Source organism: Canis lupus, chromosome 1, assembly GCF_048164855.1.
Source record: "Canis lupus baileyi chromosome 1, mCanLup2.hap1, whole genome shotgun sequence".
Classification (NCBI taxonomy): domain Eukaryota; kingdom Metazoa; phylum Chordata; class Mammalia; order Carnivora; family Canidae; genus Canis; species Canis lupus.
In genome coordinates, this window is record NC_132838.1 from 11,955,619 (window position 1) to 11,976,548 (window position 20,930).

Below are 20,930 nucleotides of genomic sequence, written 5' to 3' on the forward strand. Positions count from 1 at the left end.
AGTGCTGACACCTTCAGCTTGTACAGATAAGTGACAAAAGGAAGGGATAGTATAATGCATGTAATATAACATCATGTGTGTAAAAACTGACAACTCCATTAGGCAAAGTTTTGGTAATAGGACATCTTATGTATACTTTGTCTTAGCCTTTTGATTTTTGAAAATTTTATTTTGAAATATTTTATTAATTTAGATATATAAAATTTAGAAAGAAAAAAAGAATAAGAAAGGGAGAAAAGTCTGAAAATAGAAATGAAAGAAGAATAGCAGTAGGTAAAACACGTATGTAGAAACAATACCATCATGAACTACTATTTACTAATAAATTAGGAAATTTAAATAGAAGTGCTAGAAAGTACTGAGAGAAATTTCTGGAAAATTTTGAATTGATAATAATGAAAACCACATAAGTGATAAAATGCAAGTACGTTAACTAAACCATATTAAATATACCACGTGTGTGTGTGACATATGTTTTTTTGGGTAAGTTATAAAAATAAGTCCAGAGACCTCTCTTAGGAAAGTTTTCAAAATAATAAAAAGGGAGTGAGATGACCAACCCATTTTGTGTGTCAAAAAAATAAACCTGATGTGGCAATTATTTTTATGTGTCAACTTGTCTGTATGAGAGGGTGCCCAGGTATTTGGCTAACCATTGTTTCTGGGCATAGGAGGATATTTCTGGATGAAATTAGCATTTGAATCCGTGGACTCAGTAAACCAGTTTGCCATCTCCTGTGTGGGTGAGCATCATCCAATTCACTGAGGGCCTAAATAAAAATAAAATATCTAAGAAAGGAAGAATTTAGCCTTAATGACTGAGACACCAACCCTCTACTGTCCACATTACTAGTTCTCAAGCCTTCAGAACTCTGACTAGATCTACATCACCCTCTCCCTGATTCTCAGGCCTTTGGATGCAGACTGAATTACACCAACTACTTTTCTGGGATCTCCAACTGGCAGACAACAGATCAGGAGACTTCTTAGCCTTCATAATTGCATGTGACAATTCCTCATAGTAAATCTCCTTTTATATATACATATATATCCTATTGATTCTATTTCTCTGGAGACCCCTGACTAATACACTGGATTTCCAGAATGAATAACAACAGTATGAGAAAATAAAATACATAACTGTTTTAATTATAATTGTTGATATATTATCTTTAAGGAAATAGTAGACCAATGTATATGTCTACATATTTACAAAAGAAGTTGTCATAATCAAGTATAGCATATCCTAGGAAGGAATTACATCAGAAAATCTGAGTAATTCACAATATGTACCAGTTAGACTATACAGCAGACAAAGCTCTCTAGTTTGTTTATGAAAACAGCTCAGTGAATTACGGGGTAGCTTGCTTTAGGTTAAGGTTCCAAGAATAGTCCTCAGAACAACATCCTAGAATCAGTCCTCTTAGGAAACTGCTCCCCCGCCCTAATCATGAGACTGGAGATCCAGGAAGTCTAACCAGTGAGTCAGAATGTCTCTACCTGGCTCACCCACAATATGGAGAGAAGGAAGGAGCTGACTGCGTGCCTTCAAGACCTCCACTGTGATCCACACCCAAAGATTAGATGTGCCAGCCCCCCTGACAGCCACACATCAGGAAGCAAATATATCTGTCTACACCTGCTGCAGGAAAGCCACCTCACAGCTTCCTCTTCAAACCCCGTTCCATGCATCATCTGGTCGGAACCCGGTCGTGTCCCAGACACAAACCATGAGCTATACTGTGAGAGATAAGGGGACTGGGCCAATACTTTTTATATGCCCTCAGCCAGCCTTTAACTAGTCAATCTGTATAAACAAAGTCACATCATGTTTAAGCTTCTGGAATACAATAATACTGAATCTTCACCTAATATGATGCAACTACCCATTTAACAAAAACTAAGCAAATGACTGAAAAAGAGTTTCCAATGCTTCCCTAAAGGAGAGTCACACAATCTCACTAATCAATAGTATCCATTTCTGTATAATATCCTTTTCTTCTCAAGTATAGTAACTTGAGATTCCTTCTATTGCTACTGGGTCAGTTGGTTCCAATCTTGGCAGCTGCCTGGTATAACATTCACACATGTTCAAGCAGGCTGATTTTGTTTAAATTGCCTTGAATATGCATGTGTTTATACATGAAGAAATAATTGATTCTAACAAAAGCTCCTTTGGTTGATTATAACACGTGTCCCTTTTTAATTTTTTTGTGATTATTCCTTCTAAGGTCCAGACGGTTCAAGATTCCCCCTGCTGTCTGCAGAAAAATATATCTACTATTCAAAGGTTCTTAGAGAAAGTGGATTTTTTCCAATTCAATTATTCTTGATTCTGACTCACAATTCTCCTTGCCTCATGGGAGCCTGAGGTTCAATTACCATGACTATTATTTTTCTTTTTTCTGTTAAAGATTATATCCCTAGACTTCATAGGAAGTCATGCTAGATATTTTCTTCCGTTATATTTTTCACAGTACGGGGTGTTTTGCAGTCCAAGGAAGGCTTTCTAAGCCTGGTTTCCAGTTTTTAAACCTGCTATTGTAGATTATTTTTTTTTAAAGATTTTATTTATTTATTCATGAGAGACACAGAGAGAGACAGAGAGGCAGAGACACAGGCAGAGGGAGAAGCAGGCTCCATGCAGGAAGCCTGATGTGGGATTTGATCCTGGGTCTTCAGGATCAGGCCCTGGGCTGAAGACAGCGCTAAACTTCTGAGCTCCCCGGGCTGCCTATGCTATTGCAGATTAAATCATTGTCCTTTATTCCCTCCTAGCTTGTTACCTTACAAAGTAAGAAATTGTGCAGAGTATATTTCCCCATACATTGATAGTTGGCTCAACAATGGGACTTTTGTGGTCAATGGAACTGGTATACAAATTGCGATCTTACTAGTTCTGAGCCAAGACTTCAAGAGGTTACTCATGTTTCTGCCTTGTCTCCTGGTCTCCTGTGAGGAAGATGAGAGGAGTGTACACAGTTTAGCTAATCTAATCTAATTAGCTGATCCAAAGATAATGTGGAGCCAATATGGAGCAGATCTAAATGGAATTCAAAGCCTAAAGCCATGGCCAACTGACCACAGGCCTGAAACAAAGCTTCTCCACCCAATCCACAGAAGTGAAAGAAAACAAAATGCTTTCAGAGTGTTTTGTTATGCAACGTGAATTTAGCAAAACAGTCATAGAATTGGAGAAGCAAAATCACACCTTGATTCATCACTTGCAAAGGAAGGAACAACCTTTTTAGGTGAAAATTCTCAACTGTGAAAATAAGTGGCCTACTAGCAATGTTCTCAGAAGTAGTTGTTTCAGCAATAGTAAATCTCAATAGCGTAAATCAAGTTGTAGGAGAAATAATTCAAAAGAAAGTGGTTCAAAAATCACAATCATTTTTTCCATATGACTGGGTCATGTTCCCAGAAATCTGTCACCAGTGCTAGAAATTTTATGCACACGATGATTATGCACAAACTGGGAGTAACTTTCTTTTCTGCCACCGGTGACATTCTACTTTTCAAAGGCTCTTGGTTCATTCAAAAAACAGATCATGCAGCAACAAAAATGAGTTTATTCCTAAAGAAATGAGAGATGGACTGGTGAGAATAGTGGTGAAAAGCTGTCTTATGTTTCATAAAGTGGTTTGTCACAAAGATGCAATTTATTTGTATTTTTAAGTTGGAAATGGTTTGGGTCAAGATGGGAAACATTCTTGAAAGGTTTACAATTTAATTTATTCATTTGATTATTTTTTTCTGGTAGGAATTTCCTTATGGTCTGATCAAGTTCACCTAGAAATTTTAATTGTTGTTACAGGGCAATGTATACTTTCCTCACTTAGTGGACATCTTCAGGAGGGTAGATGTCTGATTTAAAGAAGTTATACTTACTAAGATTTTAAGGAACTCATTAAAATTAGTAAATGCTAAGGGAAAATGAAACAGCTAATGGCAGGTGGGCAGGCTAACATTCTCAGTACTAATTAGCTTTGTAATACAATATATGTAAAACATCACTTCCTGGCAAGCTCAGTGTGGCCAAGCCAAAGGACTGGGTATGAGTCAGCTACTTGCATTCAGAGCACGTCACTTACCTGAAGGTGTGCGTATCTAGGAAAACAGAGCCTGGGAAAGAACTATAAGCAGCAGAAAGCTATCAAATAAGTATGTTTATCAGGACAACTGATAGAGCACAGAAAAAATAATTTGACAAACTTCCATTTCATCAGAAAAGAATGAGTCTACCAATTTGGAGTCTATAGTCTCAAAGAAAAATAGGCAGAAAGTCACTACTTACTGGTTTTGAAAGTCACTAGAAGGATGAGTTCAGTTGAGTTTTGTTTATTTAATACTCTACCCACCCTCTCTCTGATATGCTTCACCCAGACCCAGTTGGTCAGAAGTAGCTGACAGCCAAGATTAGTAAGGGGCCTGGAAATATTTTTCAGATATATGAATAAAATTTTACATTGTATGCAAGTTATAGGAACTTATAATGTAGTCATTGTAATTTAGGATATTATACAGAATGAGAATTGAAGATAATCTGCTGAGTTTTCCTACTCATGATTTTGTGTGGCTCCAATGAGTATTTCCTGTTTTGAGTTTGTGCTCATTCTCTTTAGGGCAAAGGAGATTGCCTTGGGTAACTAAATGGCATATTCTTTACCTAACATATATATTGTAATTTAATTTCTTATTCCTCTGTGTCTGTACTCTATGATGGTAGAAAGAATGAACTTTCTTTTGGGTTGAATCCAAAAGAAATCTGTGGCTTATCAACTTTATATTGAAATCGCCTTCTCGAACATATGTTACCTTTTTACAATTTGGGGGCAGAGGTGAGGAAAGGTTCCCTTTCTACAATTTAGAGGGAGTGAACTTGACAGCAGATATCTCTTTCTTTTTTTCTTTCCTTCTTTCTTTCTTTCTTTCTTTCTTTCTTTCTTTCTTTCTTTCTTTCTTTCTTTCTTTCTTTCTTTTTCTTCTTTCTCTTTCTTTCTTTCTTTTTCTTTCTTTCTTCTTCTTTCTTTTTTTCAGCATAGATTAATTAGCCTAATGTCCATTTGCTGATATGTATTTTCACACTGAAACAAGGAGATCGAAGTTTTAGAAATGCAAACAAAGTGACTTTAAGATGGATTCTCTTTTTAGGCTGTGCTCACAGTATTCAAACTTGACAACTTCCTCATTTTTTTTCCCAGAAAAGCTTTTGGGAATGCTTGACAAAATCATTTAAAACATTGGGTTTCCTAGTGTCTCTACTGCTTACTGTATCATTAGACATGCAAGAAAGTAAAATCCCAGGAACCATTTTCAGTTTTATTCACTTTCTTATATTGACAGCTCTCCCTTGATCCTGATGGTCCCACATTTTTTTCTCTTTATTATTCAAGAATGCGAATTTGAGGACCATAAATTTGGAGTCTGTTTCTTGCCTGTATTTTGACTGACAGCTTCCACGGTGATCAGTCATCTGTCTCAGACTGTGCGGAATCTCTGCGTCTCAGCTCTGCTCACTAAAGTGATTTAAAATTGCTTTTGAACTTTGAGGTGGAGGCCATGGACAAATATGGCCCCGAAGAGCATTTTCTGTGGTTTCCATTCCCAAATGGCATTCAAATACGTTAGTCATCCTCCAAAGGTACTCACCTACTCTTTCACCTCTGCTCAATTTACGAATGTTTATTTTTGTTCAGTCTGACCTACTGGGCAAAATGCAAAAACTGCATCTACGAATTTTTCTGAGACTGCCCTTACAAATTTCTGTTTTCTAGAAAATTTGGTTTATCTGTGCAGTCAGCCTGTGCATGCCGTCAGCTTGTGCATGCAGTTTACAGAGTTTAAATCCTGGCAAGACAACCCAGAAAAACGGGTTGAAATTCTACCAATCATGTTTATGACAGCTAGAAACATGGAAAACATACAGAGAATCACTGTGACTTCTCACTGGGAGGACTCTGTGACTCCTGACAGTTTTCACTTGAGTGGTTTACACCCATTTGTGAAGCTGTAGGCTACCCTATGTGCCACACTTCTGGGCTCTGCTGTAGCAGTTTCATCCAAGATGAAGCTAGAATTTGGGGCCCCATTTCTCAGTCTATGTGTGCAGGGATGAATCCCGGAGTGGAGGCCCATGACCAACTACATTGAAAGGTGGGATTCAAGGCCTTTACACATAGGTTGAGCCTTGACTCAGTTTATAATTCTTCTGAAAGATCTAGGGCTTAGATTTTTAGTTTAAGATTAAGAAAGATAGAGGGAGGGACCCCTGGGTGGCTCAGGGGTTGAGCGTCTGCCTTTGACTCAGGGCTTGATCCTGGAATCCCAGGATCGAGTTCCACATCAGGCTCCCCTGCATGGAGCCTGCTTCTCCCTTTGCCTATGTCTCTGCCTCTCTCTCTGTCTCTCATGAATAAATAAATAAAATCTTAAAAAAAAAAAAAAAAAGGGGGCAGCCCGGGTGGCTCAGCAGTTTAGCGTTGCCTTCACCCCAGGGTGTGATCCTGGAGACCGGGGATCAAGTCCCACGTCAGGCTCCCTGCATGGAGCCTGCTTCTCCCTCTGCTTGTGTCTCTGCCTCTGTGTGTGTGTGTGTGTGTGTGTGTGTGTCATATGAATAAATAAATAAAATCTTTAAAAAAAGAAAAGAAAGATAGAGGGAGAAATTATTGCTACTAGGTGCTAACACGTGCCTTTTTTAGTATAAGAACTCCAGCTTCTATAAATCTTTAACATCTCTAAATTGTAATTCTGTTTGTCTTTGACTATGTCCTTGCTGAAGAGCATTCAACCAAAATTTACAATTTTATTTGTTTGAGAGAGAGAGAATGAGAATGGGCATGGCGGGGCGTAAAGGGAGAGGGTGAGAGAGGGGCAGACTCTGCACTGAGCAGGGAGCCCAACATGAGGCTCAATCCCAGGACTGAGAGATCATGACCTGAGCCAAAGGCAGATTCTTAACAACTGAGTCACCCAGGTGCCCCCAACCAAAATTTCATATCCAGGGCTTAGGGCTTTTACAAAGCCATAGAAGTAAGTGTATTAACTTAAAGCAAGTGTGCCAATCAGTACAAACAACTGTTTTGTTTTCTATTATCCCAGGTATTACATTTTTTATTACATTTATGTGTCTTTCCTGTAACTCTGTAAGAAATCACAGGTATTGTAGAAAAAAATATTTGATGATACTTATTAAAGATGATAAGCAGATTTTATTTGGAACATTGTGCTGGGTATGGGGCACTGCAATATGAATTCACGGTTGGGGAGAGATATTTGGCTCAGCTCCAGATATAGCACGGGCAAATGTGAATTTCTACCCAACAGCAGGGTGGGGGTCAGTGGATATAAAATCACTAGGAAGGAACCTCCACGATAAAGGAGATTCTGGTTAAACTGACTTAGCAGGGTACTTGCTGAAACTGGGCTTTATAAGTGCATAGGTGGGCCTCAGAGAAGTTTCCAGGAGCCTGACTAAAGTTGAGTCTTTGATGATCTTCCCATACACAGAATTGTAATGGCTTGAGATTTATTCTGCATTTCATGTATGTTTTAATTTACGTGGCTATTATATAGAAACAATTTGAATTTCTTTTAGGACTTTAACTTGATGTCATTCTCTGCAAAAATATGTTTATACCCAAATATGCTTTCATTGACGATACTTCATCATAGACTTTTGAATTTTTCTACTTCCAGTCATAAGGACTTACAAATAATTACGTAATGACTTGTTGGCTTCCCAACCTAAAAACAATTTGAAATAAGCTATTTCTCAGTGGTCCTTAAAAACTATCTTACTATCTCTTAGAATTTTCTGTTTATAAGATGCCCCTGAATCTGAATGAATGCACAAGGCAAACACACTAGGCAAATGTATAAACTTTTATTTAAAAGAGAATCACATGGCACTTTGGAAGTAGTATCTTATGTTAAGTACCATTCATCAAAGTGCCACTACATCATAGCGTAAAGTCCTCCTTTTCTTGTACTCAGAATTTCTGAAAAAAGTCGATAATCTATTTTTGCTAGCAGTGAACACTTACAATATGAGATCATGGACTGATTAATTATAGAGGCACAACTGAAGAATCTGCATGCTCAGTTAAACCATCTGAAGTCTTGTCATTTATTGGCATCATATTGCCAAAAGAGTCAATCAACTGTGTCCTCGGGGTCCCAGATACATGATGCAGTACCTTATGCAGCCAGACCTACAATATTAGATTTCACATAATAGACACAATAAAATAGACACAAAAAAATTTAGATGTCACACGATAAGACCATTAATTTACACAATACATAGTAGTACTCTCTGTAAAATCAATCTTTTCCATGATTTCATTCAAACAAGGGAGCTTGACTAGTTTCTTAAAATATTTTATACTTATCTCTCCAGAGTCATAGCATATTACACTTATGTTAAAATGCCTACTTTTTCATGAATTTGCATATCAGTAATACAGAAATGTTTCACAATCAACAATTTAAAATCACAAACGTATTAGCACAAATTAAGTAAGTGGTAACTTGGAATTGATGAAATAGGGTATGTGAATAATATTTAAATATTGCACAAATAAATTGTCGACTAAAGGACTTTGATATGGAATATATGTTGTACTGGCCAGGGAATGCTAAAAATAGATGAAAGGAAACTTCTTGGGAATCCTGAAATTTTTACTGGCACGTTAAAAACATCTCTGCTGTAGGATAGAATACTCTCTCAGGTTCCTAAATCCACTCCTTTTAGCAGTGTATATTTTGCTCAAGCATGATATACATGGCAAAATGTGAATCATAAAGCCTGCCATATCAATCACAATACCATTAACATTAAAGGTTTTTTTTTTTTGGCTGAATCATTCATCTCAATAAACTAAATAAGCTTCTCTAGGATTTCAAAATAATAAGCAGAAATATGATCTTTGGATGGCTTAGATATGTCTTCCCTGCCATTGACAAAAGCATTTTAGAGACACATAAATTCAAGAGGTAGTCTCATTTGCCTAAGGACTTTAGGGTCTGTGCTAGAGTGAAGAAAGGCCTTTGTTGGAAAAAGATCAAATGCTAATGTGATAAAATTCTATATTTGTATCAATTTTCTGGAGAGATCCAGGGAAAATCATGACCTAGTATAACAGAATATGGTTGTAGAAAAAAGGCCTGACTCTTAGTGTAGCTAACATAACAGAATCCTGCAAACTGTAAAATCAGCTTGGGCAAGGCTTCAGATATGTTTTACTGAATAGGATATTGCATCTGATTGAAGCCCCAATACTAGTAATGTACAACTAACACTAAAAATAAAAAATAGAACAGCAACAAAAGGATGTTGCTAACATTCATATATTTCAATGGAACATTGTTACTAAAAAAAATAAATTTCTCAGAAAAAAAATTACAAAACATATTACAAAAGGGTAAAAAAAGAAACAGAATCTCTATGTACATGTGTGTATATTTGTGATATTATATTTAAATTATTATAGTGTAATTTGAAACAGATTAGAGCAAATCTTTCTTCTTTATGTCATACAGTTCTTTTAATAACTGCCTGTTGGAGCTCTCCTAGCATTTGCTTGTTTGCTTTTAACTGAGTAGTAATGTATTTTTACTCTCACTATTATTTGATGGCTTGATTTTTCCTTTCTTTCTTCTAATAAAGTGGAAGGATTGCCAATTCTCATAGACCATACTGACGCTCTGTTCTGGGACTGCTAGTGGCTTGTGTATATGAATGAATTGTGGATAGAAGTGGCTTAGGGAAGAGCAGGTGTAGGAACTCACTCTCCCTTCCCACATCTACTGGCTAGACACAGAGATTCCCGTGGGCAACTCTGTGTCCCCAGGGTTTCAGAGAGTACACATGTGGAAGGAACAGGGAGCTCTGATTTACTTTAGATTACTGGGAGATTTTTGGTAGCTTACCCCAACTAATATAAACAGTAACTTTGAGTAAGGCAAAAAATGCTATTAGTTTACATATTGGTACTTTAGAGGAAACATATGGCTTCTGACTGGCAGCATTTTAAAATTTTCTTTTTGGGGGGATCCCTGGATGGCTCAGTGGTTTAGTGCTTGCCTTTGGCCCAGGGCATGGTCCTGGAGTCCTGGGATTGAGTCCCACATCGGGCTCCCTGCATGGAGCCTGCCTCTCTCTCTGCCTCCCTCTCTCCCTTTCCCCCTCTCCCCACCCCCATGTGTCTCATGAATAAATAAAATCTTTAAAAAAATTTTTCTTTTCAGTGTTGATTTTCTGATGTTACAGGGAACTCTGCGTAGGCCTAGATTAACTTTGGCATTTTTTGATAAAGTGGTCATTTGAAGTAGACTCAAAAACAGGAAGTCTTTGTAGACGTTTGAGCTACAGCAACTCAGAAGATTACACATAATTGTTTTGCATCATTTTATGAATTAATGCATAGTTCCCTCCTCCCTAAGTCGCGAATACACATTGCAAGAGTACAAAAACAGGGTAACTGTGTGAGGTGATGGATGTGTGAATTAGCTTGATTGTGGTAATCATTTCAATACGTAAGTATATATTAAGCCATCCCATTGTACATCATAAAGATATACAATTTTACTTGTCAATTATACCTTAATAAAGCTGAGGGAAAAAAAAACCAAGTCAGTAAAGGAGTTTGAAGTCAGATAACTGTGCTCTAAATCTAATACTTTTATTCATTTTTTCACCTTTATTTTAGTTTTTTTTTTCTTACCTCGGCTACTATGAATAATGCTGCAATAAATGTGGCATTACAAATATCCTTCTTTGATAGTGATCTTGGATTTTTTAGATATTCCCACAAGTCGGATTTCAAGATCATATATTAGTTCTATTTGTAACATTTTAAGGAAACTCTGTATTGTTTGCTGCAATAACTGTACCATTTTATACTCCCACCAACAGTGCACAAGGGTTCTCTTTGCTCCACATGCTTGCCAGTATTATTTATCTCTTGTCTCTTTGATAGTTTATATCATAGCAAGTGTGAGGTGACATCACGTCATGGTATAAATTTGCATTCCCCAATGACTAGTGATGTTGTGCAACTTTTCATGTATCAGTTGGTCATTTGGAAAACTGCATATTTAGATCTTTTATCCAACTTTTTAAAATATTTTATTTATTTATTCATAGAGACACAGAGAGAAAGGCAGAGACACAGACAGAGGGAGAAGCACGCTCCATGCAGAGAGCCCAACGTGGGACTCGATTCAGGGTCTCCAGGATCACACCCTGGGCTGCAGGCGGCGCTAAACCGCTGCGCCACCGGGGCTGCTCCTTTTATCCAATTTTTAATTGGGCTATTTGTAGCTTTGCTGTCGGTTGTGTGGGCTCTTTGTGTATTTTGAATATTAACCATTTATTGGACACATGGTTTGCCAATATTTTCTCCCATTTTATAAGTACCCTTTGCATTTAGTCGATGGTTTTGTTTTCTGTGCAGGAGCTTTTTAGTTTGGTGTAGCCCCATTTGTTGTTTTGCTTGTCTTGTTTCTGATGCTAAACAAAAAAAATGATAATTGCCAAGACGAATGTCAAGAAACTTATCCCCAAGAAAACTTATGTTTTCTTCTGGGAGTTTTACAGTTTCAGTCTTCTGTTGTGTATGGTGTAAGATGAGGTCAATTTCACTCTTTTTATGTGGCCGTCTATTCTTCCCAGCACAATTTTTTGAAAAGACTATCCTTTCCCCATTGTATATTCTTGACTCCTTTGTCATAAATTAATTGATTACATATGCCTGAGTTTGCCTGTGAGTCCTTTATTTTGTTCTATTAATCTATGTGCCTTCTTGTGTGTATGTGTGCTAATGCCCTACTTTCTTGATTACTATGACTTTATAATACAGTTTGAATTCAGAAACCATGATTCAGTTTTGCTCTTTCTCAAGATTACTTTGCTGTTTGGGGTCTTCATGGTTTAAATGTATTTTAGGATTTTATTTTTCATTCTTGTAAAAAAAAATGCCATTGGAATTCAATAGGAATTGTATTGAATCTATAGATTGCTTTTAGTAATATTTGGAAAAAAATAACAATATTAATTCTACCATTCCATGAGCATAGAACATCTTTCCATTTTTTAATTTTTTCTTTAATTTCTTTCATCAATATTTTATAGTTTTAGTGTACAGAACTTTGGCTTCCTTGGTTACATTTATCCCTAAATATTTTATTCTTTTTGATTCTATTGTAAATGGGATTGTTTTCTTAATTTCATTTTCTAATAATTCTTTGTTAAAATAAAAATACAACAGATATTTTTGTATGTTGATTTTGTATCTTGCAAATTTACTGAAATTATTAGTTCTAATTGTTTTATTTTGGAGGAGTCCCCAGTGTTTCTACATATAAGTTAGTGTCATCTGAAAGTATCTTTTTTATTGGGGTATCTTTTATTTATTCATTTTTTCTTGACTAATTGCTCTGGCTAGGGCTACCACTACTGGGGTGAATAAAAATGATTAGAGTGGGCAGCCTTGTATGTTTCCTGGTCTTAGAGCAAGATCTTTAAACTTCTTACCATAGAGTATAATGTTTGTTTCTCATATATGGTTATGTTGATGTACATCCCATTTATACTTAGTTTGTTGAAAACTTTATCATGAAAGGAAGTTATATTTTGTTAAGTGCTTTTTCTGCATCTGTCAAAATTATCATATAATTCTTATCCTTCTTTTTATTAATATGGTAAATCACATTGATTCATTTGCAGATGTTGAACCATCTCAGAATCCTTAAAGTAAATCACACTGTATAAAATCCTTTTACTGTACTATGGAATTTTGTTTGCTAGTATTTTGTTAGGGAGTTCTATACTTTTATTTGTTTTCCTATTAGTAATTGTTCTTTTATTTCAACTTGGAAAAACCTTTTATTATTTTTCATAAGGCAGGTCTAAGTGATAATAAATTCCTTCAGCTTTTTTATTTTTTATTTTGTCTGGGAAACTATCTTTCCTTCAATTCTGAGAGGTTAACTGTGCCTGGTAGAGTATTTTTGTTTGGCAGTTTTGTTTGTCTTTATCTTTCTTTCTTTCTTTCTTTCTTTCTTTCTTTCTTTCTTTCTTTCTTTCTTCTTTCTTCTCTTTCTTTCTTCTTTCTTCTTTCTTTCTTTTCTCTTTTCTCTTCCTTCCTTCCTTCCTTCCTTCCTTCCTTCCTTCCTTCCTTCCTTCCTTCCTTCCTCTCCTCCTCCTCCTCCTCCTCCTCCTCCTCCTCCTTCTTCTTCTTCTTCTTCTTCTTCTTCTTCTTCTTCTGTACTTTGAATACATTTCGCTATCTCCTTCTGGACCACAAGTTTTCTGCTGAATAATTCTCTGATAGCCTTATGGGTAAATCATTAATTATTTCATAAAGATTAGATTGGAAGGTGTTTCATGTTATTTTGTTTGTAACAATTTTTTCTTCCTTCCTCCTTCCTTCCTTCCCTCCTTCCCTCCTTCCCTCCTTCTTTCCTTATTTGTTTGTTGGTTTCCACACATTAAACAAACCAGCCACCTCTCCCAATCTTGGCATAGTATTCTCATCAATCTACCTGGTCCTAGCTCTTGATTATCTCTCAAATCTTCTTGATTATTCATGCTTCCATCTGTTCTTAGTGGCTCACAGTGGTAGAGAATGTGCCAAAGCCTGTCAGTTTCCCCAAGGGAAAAACAATAATCTACATCTATATGTAGTCTGATTAGAAGCTGGACTTTAAAGGAGCACATGGGAAAGTAAGCACTCAAACTTCTCCCAGTGAGATTGGGAGATGAGCATGTTGGCTTGCTTCCTCTCTGCTGAGCTCTGCAGTGACAGCTATAGTGAATGCTTCTGTGTCCATTAAAAATTGTTTCCTTGTATGCTGTAGTGTCTATGGGATTTCTAAATGCAAACCCCACTGGCTTTCAGAGCTAGGTGATTTGGGGACCCATCTCTCAGGTGGCCACCTTAAAATTGGGGTGCTAGGTGTGTGGTCTAAGCTCATTGCTCCTCAGGGAGAAGCTCAGAGGTGATGGTTCTCTCTGACTTAGATGGTGCTGAGCTGAGTATGGGCTCTATGGTGGGTATTTTGTCAATGACCTAATATGTAGGATTCATTCAGCTACTTTCTGAATTTCTTTCAGAGAGAATTGATCTATGTGTAGCTATATTTTCAATGCACCCAAAGGAGGAGGGAAATTCAGGAGTCTCCTTTGTGGTGATTTTGGTCCAAATCCCCTAATCTAAATGTAGTGTACTTGGTCATTAATCCTGTGGCAATGAGCTTCCATTTCCCAGTCTGTAATAACAGGATAGTTGAAATCTATAAAGTTATTCTGAAGATGAAGTAAGATAATACATGTAAAATGGTAAGTGCCATGCTCAATAAATAAATTTCTTTGTTTTTAAGCTTTTATTTATTTGTTCATGAGAGACACACAGAGAGAGGCAGAGACAGGCAGAAAGAGAGAAGCAGGCTCCCTACAGGTAGCCCGATGCCGGACCTGATCCCAGGATCCTGGGATGATGACCTGAGCCGAAGGGAGATGCTTAACCACTGAACCACCCAGGCATCCCTCAATAAATAAATTTCATTTAATGTATGTACCTACTTGATGTAAAACATAATTTCTCTCAAAGAATGTCATGATTAAACATAAAAGTAATGTTTCAGGCTCTAATTATGTAGTCCATTTTTCTGAATAACAGTTTTAGAATCTATTGAATCTTACCATCGTCAGTTATAATTATTATCATCTGATTCTATTTATGTCAGTGACCTTATTAATTTGGAGAGACATAGAGACACAATTGCTTCCAACATCTGTCCAAACAAGAGAAAGAAGATCCAGACTGTCTTTGGACATTGTGTATGGTTTTAGCATATAAATATAATACTTCAGATTTTGACTTTCCATAGTCTGGCATTTGCTCCTTAATCCATGTTTAAACAATGCCTCCCATAAATTATATCATTTAGAATTAAGAGAATTTCAAATTTTACACCTCACATTTTATCATATGGTTTTTTTCTCCTCCCCTGCACACCGTTCTCTCTTTCAGTGTATCTTTCATATTATTGTAAGAAATATCTGTTAATCTCTATTTAAGATGGTATTAACATATTTTTTCATAGATCTGCTTTTATGCTTGTGTTACAACAAACTAAAGTCAGTCCCTTGGTCACTTAAAGCACGATTTACTCCTTTAAAGGTTTGATATCTACTAGAATATACTGAATCATTTAAGGGCCAAAAGTTAGAAGAGACTATAGAACATGATGCTTGAGAAAGCTCCAGGAATAACACTTTGGGATTCCTGGAATGTGACCGTAAGTGGTATGAGTAAAAGCGAATGTAAGAAGGCAGAGTAGAATGTGCGGAAGAATTTTAGTGTGGGACTACATTAATGTATGAGGATGTTATCACATTTCTTGGGCATTTTTATGATCCAGAAGGCCAATAAATCTATCCCCAAAATTGATGAGTATTCTTTCTTTGCAGATTATCTAAATAGGAAGGCATTGAATGAATATTTGTAAGAATTTGCTTCAGGTAGCATTCTTCTTCCACCTTCTTATTTCTTCACTCTAGAACAGTGGGTAGAGAACCATGCTGTTTTGTGGTACTCTTTAATCTTTGCCTGTGCTATCATAGTGATTCAACAATACACATAATAAATAGCTTATCTATTCTACAGTGTGACCATAGGTCAGTTGGTCACTCATCTGAATGTCTGATATGTAAAATTACAAGGCAAGCAAAGAAATGGGGGAAAAAAAAGACACTGAGAAGAATAATCTATGTATTGAAATCATCCCACAATTGACTCAACTTCAGAATTAATAGACAGGAATATTAAATATTTATTATACATTAAGTGAAAACTTATGAAGATAATTGCTGTAGAAAGGATAGTTTGCCAAGAAAAAGAAGTAGATCAATTGAAAGTTCAAAAGAGGAAGAAAAAACAAACAAATTTCAATCTAATGCCTAATCAATCATAGACCTAATTATTAAATCTAATTCTGTAAATACTCTAAATGAAAAAGGATAAAAGGATAAAAAGATTAAAATGATTGTGACCTTAAGTTTGGCAATTTTTTTTTAAGATATAACACTAAAAGCAATCATAAAGACTGACATCCACTTGGAATCCACTATAATATAAAAAAAAAGAATACAAACCATAATCAGAATATAAAGTAATAAGTTAAAATCAATTAATAACAAGCACAAATATTGGAATTAGAAGTAAGGAAACTTAAAAAAATTATTATAACTGTGTTCCAGATATCCAAAAAGCAAAGACACAGTAAATATTAAAAGTTATTGAAATCAAAATTTTAAAGGATGAAAAATAAGATGTTTCAGATAAAAATTTCACTAGATATGGTCGATAGGAAATTCAATGTTTTAATTAAGAAATCAAAATAAAAATTAAAAATTATTTTAAACTTAAGGACAACAAAAGCACAATATGTCAAATTTTACTATTAGAAAAAGGGCATTTCTCAATTATTAAAGCCCAGTTTCCTCCTTAATAAATTAGAAAAGAATGTTAAATCCAAAATAAGTCAAGAAAGAAAAAAAATGAGTGGGTGGCTCAGTGGTTGAGCATCTGCCTTTGGCTCAGGCCATGATCCCAGAGTCCTGAACCCCACAAGGAACCTGCTTCTCCCTCTGCCTATGTCTCTGCCTCTGTGTCTCTTATGAATAAATAAATGAAAAATTTTTTTTTTTGAAAAATCTTTTATTTTAAAATTTGTTTTCATATTTTTGCTCTATGCTGGACTTTCCAAACCATTATTTTTGATACATATTTAACAATCTAAAGATTTTTTAATACAAAATCATAGTTTATGTTAACAATGTTTATTTAATTTTTTTGAAATCAATGAAATCCTCTTGTTTTCTTTGTGTTCACGTGTTAACACAGTTCTAGTAGTTACTCCACTGAATATGTGGTCTTTTTAGTCATTATGATTTCCTTGTCTCTGACTTTAGCACCCAAAAGATAAAAGGATAGCTTTCTTTGTTGGGTTATTGGGTATGATGGTTCAGGTAGTATGTCTGGTTGTTGGGCAATTTTTTGCCATAAATACTTCAATACTGTCTCAAGGATACAGATTATTCTACGTATTTGTTTGATGCACTACCAATATTTTAGTACTCAGACAGACATGGCATGTCTTCAGTTTGGGGTAGATGTCATATTGCCTCCCTGGGTAAAAGAGTCCCAGTGTCCTGGACTATACTCTGCCCTGAGTCTGTGCTTTTATGATACCACCCACATGATTGTCAGTTCATGGCAGGTAGATTCCAGCATTCTTCTACAATTTCCTCAACAGTTAAAAGCTACAGAGGCTGAAAGTAGAACTGTTGCCTGTGTGTCTCAGCCTTGTGGCTGAGGAAAACATGCAGTTTTGAGTCTGTAGTGGTGGGAGTGAGCTACATTTACACAAATTACCTCAATTAATAGTTCTATTTTTTTCCACGAAAGAAATATGAACTTCCCTCACCTTTCATCCCTAAGATCTAGTGTCTTATCATATGACCTGTGAAATCATCATTGTTGTTGTTTTTACAGGAATTTCTGTAGACATCCAGTACATCTACTATATTAGATTTTTGCTTCATTTCACCCCTAATCAGTTTGTTGTCTGTTTTGAAGCTGATTCTACTTTGTTTCTTTGATTAAGTTTTGGTTACATTATAGGATAAATAAATACATATGTACAAGTATATGTACAAATGACAGTATTCGAATAGGTTGCATAGGGCTTAAAATTTCTAAAAAAAATTTTGTGATACATTTTTTGATCCTTTTTACTTGACATCTAGTTTGAAAAATGTTTTCTAAGTTAAAGTTTTAGAATATTATAAACACACATTTATCAGTATTTTATTTTATTTTTTTTTTTTTTATCAGTATTTTAATATGCAATTTTATATTTGATGCTTCTACTGCTACTTGATATCAGTCTGATTCCTGGTGAGCAGATAATATTTTTTTAATTACCCATATATCTATTTACTTATCTATCCATTATCTATCTGTATCTTTGGAATTTATATAGAATAGAATTAACATTCTGATAATTTTGAAGAAAATTTTTATTTTTCCCCCCACTCACATTTCTCTACTATCAATAGTAACATACATTTTTTTGGCTTCAGGAAATCATCCTCTCTTCTGGCTTTGGAAAAATCGATATATATATATATATATTCTTAGTCTCTTCTGAAATTATTAAATGGATGCTAGAACTCTGATTTTCTGTATTTTTCTGTAGCATTTTCTAACATATTGTATTTTATTTTCTGTTCTGAAAGTATTTCAACTTTCTCTTCTAGGACTTCATATTAAAATTTTTACTATAGCAATGATATTATAATCATCATGAACTCTCTCATTTTATGATTGTTCCATTTTATATCAACTGTCTTTCTTTGTCTAAACTAATATTTATGAATATCTCACAAATTATACATTAGTGAAATATTACATTCTCAAAACACAGGATGGAAATACCATTCTTAAATCACAGATTAGACAGAGAACTCTTGAGGATCAAACTGAATTGGCCATCTCATCAAAGGTAGAGAATCTGCAGTCTGGTTAGGTAGTAGAAATAGGCTCTGACTAAAAAAAGGGAAGTACCTTATTTTCCTGGTCAAAGATCCAAAAGAAAGCAATATGCAAGAGCTTGGGGCACAAATAGTCATCCTTGACCTGTTGTTCCACTCTGAATGTTAACCTTTAAATATTCCCATCAGTCAGATTATTTGCTTTCCCTGATATCTCCTTCTGCAGGTCTGAAATAAACACATTACATAGATAAGTGATTATTAACAAATAACTGAATAATGCAATTGTCTCAATTATTTTCTGCAATTTGAAATACTATCTTTCCCATCCTAGAAAATACAGTGTGTTTTAATGATATGGTTTATATAGGGAGCCACAAGAGAATTTCATGTAATATAGTTATTATTTCTGAACTGTAAGCATTGCTTCTGACACATTTTTTTGCAGAGATGTGAACTCAAGAATAAGACGTTGTTACTATGAGTAAAATATTCCTGAGAAGAGGGCTATAGGTAGACACATTATAGCAGTTTCATAGTTTACTATGCATAACTGCCCAGAATATTTCTGAATATGTTTCAAATCTCTGTAGATGTATCATAATCAATAATCAGTTTTGAGGAGTAGTCACAAAGAAAAATGATTGAAACATATCTATCAAGAAGTACAGGTCAACCTATTAAAATAGGCCAAGGAAATATTTGATTTCTATACTTCATGCTTGGTGCATGCAAGAACATGGGCAACTTCCAGTTATCATATGATGCTAACACTAATTGATAGAGGGAATATTCACAGCTGAAGTAGCAACCTGAAGATCCAATTGACTTGGATCTGACTCAGATCATATGTACCTAGAAGAAATCATACCTATGAAAGTCTTCATTATTAAAGGAGAAAGTTATATATTTCATATCATACTGTTTAAAATTTTATGATAGAGTATGTGGTAAGAGATGGCATGATACTTCCTTTAATATCTAGTGAATAATACAAGAATGATGATTAAAAATCTATCTCTCATGGAGCTACCTAAAGTCAATAGCATTGTAGAATTCACATACAGAAACTTCTTATTTTTCTTCTACATCATGGAATTTGTTTATGGTTTATATTGGAATAAAATATAAATAATCTTATAAATTGTGCCTTATATAACTCTTAATTCATTTACACATGTACATTTGACCCAAAATTTTCAGTTTGTAAATATGCAGCACTCCTTAAAACTCAATGTAACAGATTATATTTATTTTTTCTACTTTATGCTCATATAGTTCCCTGTTCTAACTCTATTTCTTCATTGGTGATGGTTAATATTTTATTAGATTTTTATTAGAAAGTCTAAACTAGTAGAAAATAATTTACAATTTACATTTAACCCTGCAAATATTATGGCTTCTCTATCAAATTTATTTTTCATGATGTCATTAATAAACTCTCATAAAAGTTTTTATTTTTTAATAACTAAAGAAAACCACAAAATGTTTAAAATATATACAAGAACCTTAGAAATGAATGTAGTGGACCTTGTGTTGTCATCAGCCAAATTAGTAAATATTAATGTTTTATTATGTTTATTTCAACTATTGTTTTTTTAAAAATATGTATCACTAGTGGTGTAACTAAAGCAATCCCCAAAGCCTTTTTCTCTCATTTCTTTCAACAAATCTAGGGATAATATGTATCTTTTATTATGTATAATTATTCTATTTCATTAGATCTGGCACTAGAATCATATAGCATTTTCCTTGGGGGCCCTACATTAGTTCCTTAATTTATACTGCTTCCTTAATTAATACTACATATAGAGATAGCTCTTTATTTCTTGTTTGTTAAATTAGACTGCCTTTTCAATTAAACTGAATCACAAATCCTACATTTGTGAGAATTATCTGAACGATTTTTACAAAAGAGTTGCCTTTCCATTACAAATGTTCAAAGTGTCTTATTGAGTAAGTACCATTGTCCTATGTCAAATTTAATAGATTTTTCTCATTGCCCCCTGGTGAATGTTTAGATGAGACAACTCTTCTTCCAGCTGTTAATCCAACTCTGATGAAAACTCGAACCAAATTGACAACCTAGTAGAAACAGAGATAGATGGTCAAACTCTAGTGATTTCTTCCTCTGAAAAAAATGACTGATAAAAAAATATAGGCTTCCTTTGGAGTTAAAGGAGAAATGATTTGGTGTTTTATTTCCCAGGGGTCAGTGTGCTATGGGCTAGTTTTTTTTCCCCTTTGAGAAACTATATTCTATTTATGAATAATATCTTTTGAAACCCTAGCATTCATTTGATATAAGAAATAAAGGCAGTGCATTTACAGAAAGGTTACAAGTGTGTCACAGAAATCTGCT

General features: G+C 34.9%; 1 long non-coding RNA gene across 5 annotated transcripts in view; it reads right to left on the reverse strand.

Moving 5' to 3' along the window:
• The window catches only part of LOC140630498 (uncharacterized), a 105,317-nt gene that overhangs the window by 35,604 nt on the left and 48,783 nt on the right, over positions 1-20,930 (reverse strand). For all 5 annotated transcript variants that reach the window (XR_012028263.1, XR_012028253.1, XR_012028254.1 and 2 more), the window contains 2 exons: positions 20,533-20,653; positions 18,642-18,796 (listed from right to left, as the gene is read on the reverse strand). This is a non-coding gene — a long non-coding RNA (uncharacterized lncRNA). The remainder of the gene's footprint in view (positions 1-18,641; positions 18,797-20,532; positions 20,654-20,930) is intronic.